We start from the raw sequence: 13,481 nt of genomic DNA, 5'->3' as shown, positions 1-13,481 counted from the left end.
GGCGCCTCCCGGCCGATGGTGCCCGCACCTTCTGCTGCTGGAAGACCCCCCCCCGAGTGCCAGAGGCGGGGGTCCTGGCCGAGCCCGTTCGGTCCGGAGGCAGGAGGGAGGGCGCCAGGGATGCTGCGGCGGGCGTCTGCGGCCCGCGCTTTCCCGGCGCCCGCGGCGGCGTCTCCACGAGGCTTTTTTTTTTTTCCCCGTTGTTGGTGGTGTTGGTTTTGGTGCTTTGTGGGTTCTTTTATTGAACACCGCGGGGCGTGCCGGGGAGCTTGTAAAAGTTCTTTTAATGGCCCCGTTGGAAGCCCCACGTGGTGCCGTGACTTGGAAACTGGATGATTGGACGTCGGAGGTTTGCAGCTGCCTGGAATACGCTTAAAACACAGTGCAGTTAGGAGATCCTTGCTTTCAGGCCACCCGTGATCATTTACCTGTTCGGCTGATGCCCAGGCACTAGGGGTTTTAAAAAAAAAAAAAAAAGATGAGGGTGAAGTTTGGCGAAGGATCCTGGAAAGTTTGTTTCCATCACGTAAGCGAAATGAGTTGGTAGTAAGTAGATACTGTCCAAGGATGTCAAAAGGAAGATGGTTAAGAGTATCTAATTTATGATGTTTGCAGGGTCTTAAAGGCTGGAGAGAAGGTTCAGCCCGCAGGGCACTTGCCTAGCTGGACCTGCTTGACCGGGCTTCAGCCCCCAGCGCCCCATATAGTGCCCCCAAGCACGTTCCAGGTGTGGATCCCGCAAAAGTGATGAGATTTCGTACTTGAAGGGCTGAGGAGGCGGTCCAGGAGTTAATGCACTTGCCTTGCGTGCTGTCGCTGCCTCCCCCACCCTTGAGATCCCCAGCCACGGATTAAAGTCCCAGAGCAACTTCAGGGGATCACTCCTGATCCCCAAGCCAGTAGAGCACCACCCCCCCAGTAGTCCTAGCGCCCAGTTTTTAGACCCCAATAAAAGCATTTGCATTACTAAAAGCCAAAAATAAGCATTTTGGGGGCAGGGACTTCACTGTTGGTGACCCTGGGTGCATCCAAGCACCAAAAAAATAAATATATAAAAAAAAGTCATACATACCCAAAAATATCCTGAAAATGTCTTTGAAATTCAACATTACTAGGGGCTGGAGTGATAGCACAGCGGGTAGGGCATTTGCCTTGCACGCGGCCGGCCGGCCGGTCAATCCGGGGTTCGATTCCCAGCATCCCATATGGTCCCCTAAGCACCGCCAGGGGTAATTCCTGAGTGCAGAGCCAGAAGTAACCCCTGCGCATCACTGGGTGTGACCCAAAAAGCAAAAAAATAAAATTCAACATTACTGGACTTCCATATTAAGCACAGATCAGACGCGATCCTAAGAAAACTCACATCAAAAGCTAGTGACAAGTCAGGCCAAAGGGCAGAGATAGCACACTGGACAGGGGGCTTGTTATGAAAGCAGCTGACCCAGGCACTATCCGCAGCATCCCATCTGGTCACCTGAACCTGCCAGGAGTGATCCCTTAGCGCAGCGCCATGAATAAACCCTGAGCACAAGCCAACTATGGCCCAAAACCTTTAAAAAAAAAAAAAGCACACTAGTCAAAGTGGATTTTGAATGTGAAACATGTCTATTCAGTGACAATACAAAGTTCACAAAGAAAAGTGTCTTGAATTTTTTCAAGCAAGGGGTCTTGATCTTAACACTTATGTATGCTCACCTTTTATTTATTTTTGTTTGTTTGTTTTTGGGTCACACCTGGCCGTGCACAGGGGTTACTCCTGGCTCATGCATTCAGGAATTTCTCCTGGAGGTGCTCAGAGGACCATATGGGATGCTGGGAAGTGAAGCTGGGTCGGCTACGTGCAAAGCAAATGCCCTACCCGCTGTGCTATCGCTCCAGCCCCCACATTCTCACCTTTTATTTATTAACAAAGTGCTTCTCCCAAAATGTTCATTTTAATTCCCACATAGCTTCTGGGCTTGGAATTTATATTTTTAAAAATTGCAGAAAAGCATAGAAAATGGTTTTAAAGCTAAGTATCTGTGTTACTTGAAGACGCATGTGCCTGGTCAGTCATTCCTACCTACCAAGACTCAACTCTGCTTTCTCAGCTCCATTCACACAGCATTTCTCTTAGAACTCTCTGAACTTCGACCCTAGTAGCACCTATTGATCCAGCAAAATCCCAGGTAATGATGCTACCCAGTTCCTTGAAGCCATTCCAAGCTCTAAGGCAAAATTCATCATTCTTCCAGTCCATCAGCTCCCTGGTCCACAGGCGTAGGTAGGTTGAAAAGCTTCAGTGTGTGACCTTGCTTCTAACTGAAGGAGTGCTTGGGGGTGTGCTTGTTTGGGTAGTTCCTGGAGAGCAGAGATGATGGATACAATGTATCCTGCCTCACACAGCTTTATACAGAAACACTAGCAGACACCAGGAATTTCAGGTAAATTGTTAAATGGTTACTTCTTTAGGTTTCAAAGGAAGTATACTTAAAGAAACTTAAGATTCTCTTCTACCATCTCATCTTTGGTATAAAAATATTTCCCAAACCACTTGCAGTTATGTGAAACTCCTTTTTCCAAGTGCATACATCAGAATTCAGTGTTCAAGTGGGTCAAGATGGTATACTGCCACTATATTGATTGTGCTGGTGCTTAGGGCCGGAGAGACAGTGCAGTGGTTAGGGCTCCTGCCTTGCATGTGGCCAACCCAGGTTTGATCCCTGGCGCCACCTATGGTCCCCTGAGCATTGCCAGCAGGAATTCCTGAGTGCAGAACCAAGAGTAACCCCAGAAGATCGCTGGGTGTGGCCCCAAAACAAAAACATGGGGGGAAAAGTTGTGCTGGCCCAAAGCACTATATGGAAAGCTGTGTGCTTTAAGAGTCTATTCCAGAGGCATCGCTGCCTTGGGGCGTGTCCTGTGTGTTCCAGCTAACACTGGAATACAGAGTCCTTCCTGAATTCAGCCTTTGCAAGCAATAACTCAAACCGTAGTACTTCTAAGAGGCAGATTTTCTTGGTTTTGTGTCTGAACCTCACCCAGCAGTGCTCAGGACTTGCTTCTGGCTGCACTCAGGGATCACTCCTGGCGGGGCTGGAAGGACCATGGGAATAACCAGGGATCGCTCAACCCAGGTCTGCCCTGTGCAAAGCAAGCGCCCTATTTGTTGTACTATTGCTCTGGCCCTAATTATTTTTTTCTGGAACGTTCATTTGAAATTTAAAATGAAATCACCATAGGACAAGATATAAAACCAAGTTAAGGAGCCACCTTTTTCATCCACTGGATAAGTAAAACTGGGGCAAGCATATCCAGAGCTTATATATATGTCAGAGATTCACACTGTCGCTGTCCTCCCGTTGTTCATCAATTTGCTCGAGCGGGCCCAGTAACGTCTCCATTTTGAGACTTGTTGTTACTGTGTTTGGCATATCGAATGCATCACGGGGAGCTTGCCAGGTTCTGCCGTACGGGCGAGATACTCTCGGTAGCTTGCCAGGCTCTCCAAGAAGGGCGGAGAAATTGAACCCGGCTCAGCCAGGTTGGCTGCGCACAAGGCAAACGCCCTACTGCTGTGCTATCGCTCCAGCATGACATTTATGATTTTAAGGTGGAATGTTCATTCCTTTGGCAAGGTGGAATAAGCAATGCACAGAACAAAAAGCAAGAACCCGTACATGGTCCCCCTCGACCATATCAAATACCCATAACCTACAGAATAACCTGTCAGGCCCAAGCGTCCTCTTCAACGAGCTTGTGAGGTTACCTGATGTGACCAATGGCCCAGATGGAAAGCTCTCTATCCCCCCTGTTTGTCAGCAAGTTCTCGCTTCATTTGGAAATATTAGAGGCTGAGATGTCAAGTTTATGGGAGCAACAGACTTGGAGGGCCCGCTTTCTACTTCACCATTGAGAAGTCAGGTGTTCCTTGAAACAAGCCTACCCACAAAGAACTCAGGATCAGGAAACGGAATCTTCTGGCTCCAGGCCTTCCTATCCCAGCTACTTTACCTCCCCTGGACTGCCCCACAGGCATTTCAAGGTTTCAGTGTCCAGTGCTGAACAGTATCTTCCCCACAGGTCAGCTTATTTAATCTTCCTCTCCTTGGTGAATGGGCTGGAGCGATAGCACAGTGGGTAGGGCATTTGCCTTGCACGCGGCTGACCCGTGTTCGATTCCTCCGCCCCTCTCGGAGAGCCCGGCAAGCTACCGAGAGTATCCCGCCCACACGGCAAAGCCTGGCAAGCTACCTGTGACGTATTCGATAGGCCAAACACAGTAATGAGTCTCGCAGTGGAGATGTTACTGGGCCCGCCCGAGCAAATCGATGAACAATGGGAGGACAGTGCTACATTGCTACAGTGCTCCCCGGTGAATGATAGCCTCCGGGGCTAAAACGGGGAGTCGGTGATACTCCAGCCCTCCCAACCACCACACCCAGGCCCCAATTCCTTCTTCCGAAAGAGGTCTTGATTCATCTAAGTGCTTCTAAGAACGGTTCAACACTGGGATCATTTCTAGTTAAATTTATTTCCCTGTTTCACCATGTATGTCATGGGCTCTTCCTGGTGCTGTTTGTATAACCAACCAGACTACAACAGACCAAATAGTTGAATACATAATATTAGTGATGTGAAGGACTGTAAGCTGCTAGAGATAGATGAGTCGATGATGTGAATTGTGTGTTTGTTTTGGGGTCACACCTGGCAATGCTCAGGGGTTACTCCTGTCTCTGAGCTCAGGCATCATTCCTGGGAAAGGGAACCCTCCGGGATGCTGGGAATCAAAACCGGGTCAGTTGTGCAAAACAAGCGCCTTGGGGGCTGGAGCGAGAGCACAACGGGTAGGGCGTATGCTTTGCACGCAGCCGAACCCGGTTCGATTCCCAGCATCCCATATGGTCCCCCAAGCACCGCCAGGAGTAATTTCCTGAGTGCAGAGCCAGGAGTAACCCCTGAGCATCACAGGGTGTGACCAAAAAAGCAGGGGGAAAAAAAAGCAAGTAAGCACCTTAGCCATATTGCTATCATTTTGGCTCAGTCATCAAAAGACTATTCAAGGGGCTGGAGCAATAGCACAACAGGTAAGGCGTTTGCCTTGCACACGGCCGACCTGAGTTCGATTCCCATATGGTCCCCTGAGCGCCGCCAGGAGTAATTCCTGAGTGCAGAACCAGGAATAACTCCTGTGCATTGCTGGGTGTGACCCAAAAAAAGCAAAAAAAAAAAAGACTATTCAAGGAATAACTTTTTTTGGAGAATGGAGCACACCTGGTGATGCTCAAGGATCACTCCTGGAGGGAGTTGGGGACCATATAGGGTACCATGGATAGAGGTAACTTTTTGAGTAGAGTCCTGAAGGCATGAAAGAAGAAAGTCATCCTCCTGGTTTAGGGAAGTCTACAAGACTGGATCAGTGAATTCAGGCGTGTACACAGCACTTTCAATGATCCATGGAGGCCAGCGTGGCTGAACAAAGGGAAGGAAGCAGGAGGTCACAGCAGAGCAAGCCTGCCCAGATTTTGTAAGCCGCCGCTGACAGTTTTTATCATATGATGAGACACTATGAGCGGGGATTGAATAGGAGAAGCGCATGACCTAACTTCTACTTGAACTAGCCAGCTAGTTAAGTCTAACGATCTAGATCATTCCGGATATTGCCTGGCCAGTGGGGGTGGGGGGGGGTAGTCACACACAAGAGCTGTGTGAGGCTCTTCGTTTCCTTTAACGAGAGACATACCTACAAATGAAGTGCGACTGATATTTACTCAGGTGGCAATTTTCTGGAATGACATTTTCTAGAATGACATTTCCAGTGAAGAAAAAATGTGCTGCTGGCAATTAGGGAGTCGTTAAAAATCAAATAAAACTATACCACTACTCTCAATAAAGATTAGGCTAATGTTTTCATTCATTTCAGCAATTTTCTCCTCCTATAGCTCTGCCTTTTAGATGCTCGAAGTGGAATTTTTTTTTTTAATTTTTATTAGTGAGACACCATGAGGTACAGTTGTAGACTTACAAATTTCGTGCTTGGGTTTCAATTATACAATGATTAAGTACCCATCTCTCCACCAGTGCCCATTTCCCACCACCACGGATCCCAGTATCCCTCCCACACCCCATCCCACCCCATCCCTGTGGCAGGGCATTCCCTTTTGTTTTCTCTCTCCTTTTGGGTGTTGTGGTTTGCAAAAGAGGCATCGAGTGGCAATCATGTTTGGTCTATAGTCTACTTTCAGCATGCTTCTCCCATCCTGGGAGGATCCTCCCAACACCCTTTATTTGGTGCTCCCTTCTCTAGCTGAGCTCCCTTTTCCCCTAGCATGTGTGGCTGACCTCCAAGCCATGAAGCAAAACTCCTGGTACTAATCTCGGCCACTCTTGGGTGTTAGTCTCCTACTTTATTACTCTATGTTCCCCAGATGAATGCAATCTTTCTATGTCTATCCCTCTCTTTCTGACTCATTTTGCTTAGCATGACACTTTCCACTAGTATCACTTGTATGTAAATTTCATGACTTCATCTCTTCTAACAGCTACATAGTATTCCATTGTGTAAATGTGGCAGTTTCTTTAACCAGTCATCTGTTCTTGGGCACTCAGGTTTTTTCCAGATTCTGGCTTTTGTAGAGTGCTGCAATGAACAAACAAGTGCAGATGTCACTTCGACTATACTTTTTTGCCTCTCTGGGATATATTCCCAGGAGTGGTGTTGCTGGGTCAAATGGGAGCTCAATTTCTAATTTTTTAAGAATCGTCCATACTGTTTTCCAAAAGGGGTGAACCAGTCGGCATTCCCACCAAGGTGGAATTTTGATTAGCTGAAACAGCTCAGGTTTATCTCAGGCTTTTCAGAATCCCACATTGAGGACAAAATTTTTATTTAACCTGCATTCTGTCATCTTTGTTGAGATTTTTTTTTTCCCCAGTGACCAAGTCTTTTGTCTTGGTGACTCTTGGAATCTTTTCCTCTGTTGCAGTGGCTCTGGGTTATTTGATGTTCTTCCTCCTGCATAAAAGTCCTGAGAATAATGACTTTCTTACACCGGGGCTGAGAATTAAGCCCTTTCGGGTCCAGTACATTTACTCAAAAATCACATTTTAAGGAGAGACACGTCATCAAGTCGAGGAGTGGCTTATTCTATTGAACCAGTTCTTGTTCTGGGTGTTTGGTCTACTTGAAGAGTAGAACCTTGGTAATTAGGAGCCTTCAATATTCATTTTCTTGCTCTCACCAATGACACTGAGAGGGCACGTAGAACAGGGAGAAGGGGCAAAGGCTCCCTGGATCCCCCAGTCAGACCCGATGGGCACACTGGTTTGAGAAGTGTGTGGGCCTGGAGATGTCCAATCATGTTGAAGAGTTTCCCGTTGACATCTGAGTCAAGAAATACCCTCCTGCTCACTGGTCATTCACAAACAGAGAAGCCTGTCACTGCGGGAACTGGAGGCAGCTGTTTTGCAACAGAAAGATGCCTAGGAAGTAGGACTCAATAGTGGAGAGTTAAGGAGAAGATGGAGGCTGGAATCGAAGGTCCTGATCACACCGGTGGAGCTGCCCCTGGAATGAGGCCATGTGACTCCACATCCCTCCCTTTGTCACACCCAGCTGGTCCATGTGGCTCACTCAGGGTTCTGGGGCTGCTGGTATGGCTTCGCGCTGGAGCAGGACTTCCACACAACAAGGGTCTGGTTTAACCCCCAGCTGGGGGAGGAAGAACATTCTAGAAACACAGGTGTAGGTCAGTGGATAGGTTTACGGATAAGCAATTAGGTCTTTTTCCCTCTACATTTCTTTGGCTAATCAAGAAGGCTGTCATGAGCTGAGAATAAGGAGTGAGATAAAGATTTAAGGAGGGTCTGAGTCATCATAAAGAGAAGGTACAGCACTTGGGGCTGGAGCAATAGCACAGTGGGTAGGGCGTTTGCCTTGCACACAGTCGACCCAGGTTCGATTCCCGGAATCCCATATGGTCCCCTGAGCACCGCCAGGAGAGATTCCTGAGTGCATGAGCCAGGAGTAGCCCCTGTGCATCGCCGGGTGTGACCCCCCAAAAAATAATAAATAAAGAAGGTATAGCTTTCACACTGCCTTACTTACACACTGCCTTATTTACACATCACCATACTTCCACACTGCCACCCCCAGTTTGATCCCTTTCATACAGCACCAGGAGTGGTGCTGGAGCAGAGAGCCAGAGAGCCAGGAGTGAGCCCTGAGTACTGCCAGGTGGGGCCCAAAAATAGGAAGGAAGAAAGGAGGGAGAGGAAAATGGAGGGGAGAGGGAGAGAGGGAGGAAAAGGCCAGAGAAAGAGTAGAGCAGGTAAGGCACCTGCCTTGCACACTACTGAACTGGCCTCAATCCCCAGCATCTCATATGGTCCCCCAAGCACCACTAAGAGTGATTCCTGAGCATAGAAATGGGAGGAACCCCCGAGCAAATTGTGAGGGAAGGGAGAGAGGGAGGAAGGGAGAGAGGGAGGGAGCGAGGGAGGGAGGGAGGAAAAGGGCGGAAAGAAAGAAAGGAGGGAGGGAGGAAGGAGGAAGTAAGGAAGGAGAGAGAAAAAAGGAAAAGAAGGGAAGAAGGAAGGAATGAGGGAAGGAAAGAAGAGGGAAAAGAGGAAGGAAGAAGGGAGGGAAGGAAGGGAAAGATGTAAGGATCTTGGGGAAGTTGTAAGTGCAAATTAGCATGCCCGGAGAATCCAAGACACCTTAAAATTGTTGCTCAGGACAGAACTCAGACCTTTCTGGATGCCACCAGGGGTCTGCTTCAAGACCTGAGAATCTCTTCCAGAAACCTCCCACCCGGCATCACCCATCGTCTTCTTTGGGTGTCATCATGTAATGGTGACAATCCATCTTCTCTCCATTCAACCAATTCCTGTTTCACCACCTTGACTCTGCGGACTCACAAGAAATCTAGGGCCAACCTTGCTCATCCCTGAACTCTGCCCAGGGAAGGGGGGAAGAGGACCTTGGCCAGCAAATGCATGTGACGTGACATGGCCCCACCCCAGCATCACCAAGTCCTCACTCAGCACAGCCCATGGCGGACACCTGCCCCCAACAGTCGAATTTTCTCTCTTGGGAATTGAAGTTAGGATCCGGTTCACTGCACAGTTGGCTGTGGGGCTGGAGCGAGGGAAAAGTTTTATATTTTAGTGCAAGTCTGCCTGTTTGCACCACGTGCATCAAAGAGGATGAGAAGATAGGTTTGGGGTAAAGGAAGAGAGGAGGGGGAAGGGAGGGAGGGAGAGAGAAAGAGAGAGAGAGAGAGAGAGAGAGAGAGAGAGAAAGAGAGAGAGCAAGAGCACCAAGGATGTGTCCAAGGAACCCAGGACCAGAGACCACAGGTCCTTCCAAAGGCAGATGGCATCTGCTCAGCTCCTGAGAACATACTAGTCACAGACTCTGTTTCCTCCAAACATTGACTTTCTTCCCTTGGGCTCAGGGCAGTGCTCTTGGCTCCCCTTAAGATTCAGATTTGGGGGCAAACCTGAATAGATTTTTGTCACTGCAACCCAAGGAAACTTGATCGAGAGTAAATATTTATCAAGTGCTGTGCTGAAATCAAGACATACTTTTGTTTGTAGTGTTTTTGCCAACCTAGTCTAAAAATCAGTTCTGCTAAGGAAAAAAAAAAATGACCTGGGTCGATAATTATTTATCAGCTCCCTGCAGACTCTTGGAAGACTGCAAAGAAAAAAGCAATACAAACTACAAACCCACAACTCAGTTGTAAATGATTGTTTTAAATCTTATTTAATTTGAAAAGCAGTGAAAATCAACACAAAGCTCTCCTAGGGTTACCTTCCTAATAGAACCACACTGAGCATTTTGATTTCATGTCAGTATTTTTGCCTTCACATGATGGTTTTTATTTTCCTTAAATTTTTCTTTTTAATGTTTTTGTTTTGGGGCCATACCCAGTTGGGGTCCAGGGTATACTTCTGTCTCTGTGCACAGTCTCGGAGACCATATGTGCTGCTGGGGATCAAACCCAGGTCAGCCACATGCAGGGCAAGAGCCCTACCCACTGTACCATCTCTCTGGCCCTATGTTTCATGGCAGTTGTTGGTCTTAATTTTATGTTCATGCAGTGCCGGGGCTTGAATCCAGATGTCAAGCATGTCCCTTACCATGGAGCCACACCCCTCACTCTCTGACCCCATGCACTTGCTCCTGAATTGCAGAATTGGAGTCTAAACTCTAATTACATGAATTACATGTTCTGTGTTTGGGGGGGAGTCTCCCAACAGTGTTTGGGAGCTCAGGTTCCCCTCGACACACTCTTGGGCATTGCAGGCCTGGCAGCTCAGACTACAGTGCTCAGGAGCCACTAGGACTGTTCCTGTCATGCCAGGGATTAAATTCCGGGCCTCCTACATGCGAATCCTATGCTGCAGCCCCTATGCATTGTTAAGTTGTTCTGGTGCCTGCAACAACAGCATGTGCGTTCGCTGGTGCAGTTTCTGTATCTGAAGTCAAAGCAGCAGCCCTTGCCTGTGGTGAGCATTCTAAAGCACTGCCCACCTTGGACCTTTCTGGGGAGACTTGCCAGCCCCTGTCACTCCCATCTCCATCTTCTGGCTGTGAAAGACCTTGAAAGTGGAACCAACAAAAAACACCCAAGGAATTGGGGAGTAACTTGTGAGAAGTGGCTGAGAAGTGGATGGAGTGATTTTTTTTTTTACTGTTTTTTTTTTAAGCTTTTTGGGTCACACCTGGTGATGCACAGGGGTTACTCCTGGCTTTGCACTCAGGAATTACCCCTGGTGGTGTTCAGGGGACCATATGGGATGCTAGGAATGGAACCCGGGTCAGCCGCGTGCAAGGCAAATACCCTACCTGCTGTGCTATTGCTCCAGCTCCGGATGGAGTGATTTTATCTGTACTCAAAGCTTTAAACACATCTCACGGTGGAAAAGCCTCACTGTTCATGGTGACTTTCCACGTCTTGTCCGAGGGCCGGGGGGTCTTCATTACCTACAGATTCAGCATTATCTGGATCCCTCTCCTCTGAGATCTAGCTTTAAACCCCTTAGTTGATCAATTTGACCTATTTCTGGGAAAATCTGATTTGTATGTTTGTTAGTTTGTTTGTTTTCCTTAGTTTTATGGGCACGCACTCTAATCCAGCCAAGACACTAGTTTTATTACTCAAAGATCTGATTCTAGGGGCTGGAGCGATAGCACAGAGGGGTAGGGCGTTTGCCTTGCACGTGGCCGACCCGGGTTCGATTCCCAGCATCCCATATGGTCCCCTGAGCACCGCCAGGGGTAATTCCTGAGTGCAGAGTCAAGAGTAACCCCTGAGCATCGCCGGGTGTGACCCAAAAAGCAAAAAACAAACAAAAAAAAAGATCTGCTATCTGATTCTAGAGCATACATCCTAGGTAGCTTAGTGTAGCAAATCATTCATTCCTCTTTCCGATTGTGAACCTTCCGATGACCAAGCACTTCAAACGCTCCTACTGCACAGCCTGAGAGTCTGCAGAGAGCAGTGAGTAGCTCCTCCTCACAGATCAGCTAACGTCGAGGGTGACTGTGGGACTTGATGCAGCCATACTCCATATATCGGGATTTCCAGAAAGGTGCATCTTCTGGGCCACAGCATGGTGGCCCCGCACATTCCTTGGGAAGCCAGACAGCATCTAGCTGACTCTAGCTGCGTGCAGAGACCACAGCCCCGCTCTTCTTTCTGGAGTCAGTACTCAGCACCCTTACTGCCAACCACTTGGGAAGCAGCATTATCTTATCTGTATGAAATTCTTAGTTTTGCTTTCTTTCTGGGGGCGAGGGGTGGGGGTCGGGGCCAATCCTGGCAGTGCTCAGGGGCTATTCTTGGCTTGGGTCTCGTTCCTGGAGTTGCCTGGGTTGGGTACATGCAAGGAAAGTGCCTCAATCCCTGGCTATCTCTTCAGCCCCTCGGTAAAATTTAAGTCCACAAGAACTATATGGATAGGTATCACTCTGGAAATCCAGATGAACAGAAGTGCTGCAAGGAAAACAGGAAGTCCTCTTTATTCTACCTCAGCCTATTCTTGACTCCAAAGTATAGAAGGAAGTGTTTTAGTGGGAATGACTACTCTTGAACCTTATCTCTGTCTTCTGGTCTGCTTTCTCCAGCCCCCCCCCCTTTTTTTTTGTCTTTTTGGGTCACACCCAACATTGCACAGGGATTACTCCTGGCTCATGCCCAATATTCAGGAATTACTCCTGATGGTGCTCAGGAGTCCATATGGGATTCTAGGAATCGAACCCGTGTTGGCTGAGTGCAAGGCAAACGCCCTACCCACTGTGCTATCGCTCCAGCCCCCTCTCCAGCCCTTTTTTGGGATCTGAGGAGGGACCACACATGTGCAAGGCAACCACTCTACTGCCATACTACCTCTCTGACCCCTCTCTTTTCTTCCTTCCCTTTCCTCCCTCCCTTCCCTCCCCCCTCCCACCCTCCCTCTCTCTCTCTTTCTCTTTCTCTCTCTCTCTCTTTTTATTTATTTATTTTTTTTTTGCTTTTTGGGTCACACCCGGCGATGCACAAGGGTTACTCCTGGCTTTGCACTCAGGAGTTACTCCTAGCGGTGCTCAGGAGACCGTATGGGATGCTGGGAATCAAACCCGGGTCAGCCGCGTGCAAGGCAAACGCCCTACCCACTGTGCTATCACTCCAACCCCTCTCTCTTTTTCTTTCTCACTCTTTTTTCCCTTCTTTTTCCCTTTTCTTCCCTTTTCTTTTTTCTTTTTTCTTTTTTCTGGTTTTCAGACCACATCTGACAGCGCCAGGGCTTACTCCTGGCTTTGTGCCCAGGAGTCACTCCTGGCAGTGCGCAGGGATGTGACGCCTTTGTGATGCCAGGGACTGACGCTGGGTCAGCCGCTCGCCAAGCAAATGCCCTCCCTGCTGTCCTGTCTCGCAGCCCCGCCGTTCTCCAATGTATGGTTCTTAGGTCTCTCCACGGTACTGCAAGTCCCTTCTGAAAGAGATGCTCACAGACCCCCGGTAGCCTGAAACCGCCCCCCCCTCCCGCCGCCCCGCCCGCAGGAGCCACCTCCTGTATGCCCAACACGTGCTCCTGTGGCTCTGAGTCCCGCCCATGCCGCACCAGCCAGCCTGCAGGGGGCTGTTGCATCCCAGCTCAGCAGCCTCTGCTCGAAGTCCAGTGCTCTGCTGCCCAGCAACTTTCCAGGCCATTGAGGAGCGTTTTTTTGTTGTTGTTTCTCCGCAGAACATAATTATCAGGCGATCCCTCCCGGCTGCCTTTGCCTTTAGTTGGAGGGGGGCGCCCGGAAGGGCAGACACCACTGTTCCTTAGTCGTTCAGTTCTCCTGGGTTTGTTGTTTGGGGTTTGAGGGGCCACGCCCGGCGGTGCTCAGGGCTTGCTCCTGGTGGTGCCCAGGAGTGTGAGATGCCGGGGGTTGAACCCAGGGCCACATGCAAGGCTAACGCCCTCCCCGCTGTCCTATCATTCCAGCCCCATCCATTCGGCTCTTG

The sequence above is a fragment of the Sorex fumeus genome, unplaced genomic scaffold (assembly GCF_029834395.1).
Source record: "Sorex fumeus unplaced genomic scaffold, SorFum_2.1 ptg000013l, whole genome shotgun sequence".
NCBI classification, from domain to species: Eukaryota; Metazoa; Chordata; class Mammalia; order Eulipotyphla; family Soricidae; genus Sorex; species Sorex fumeus.
Note: the sequence above shows the minus strand (reverse complement) of the source record.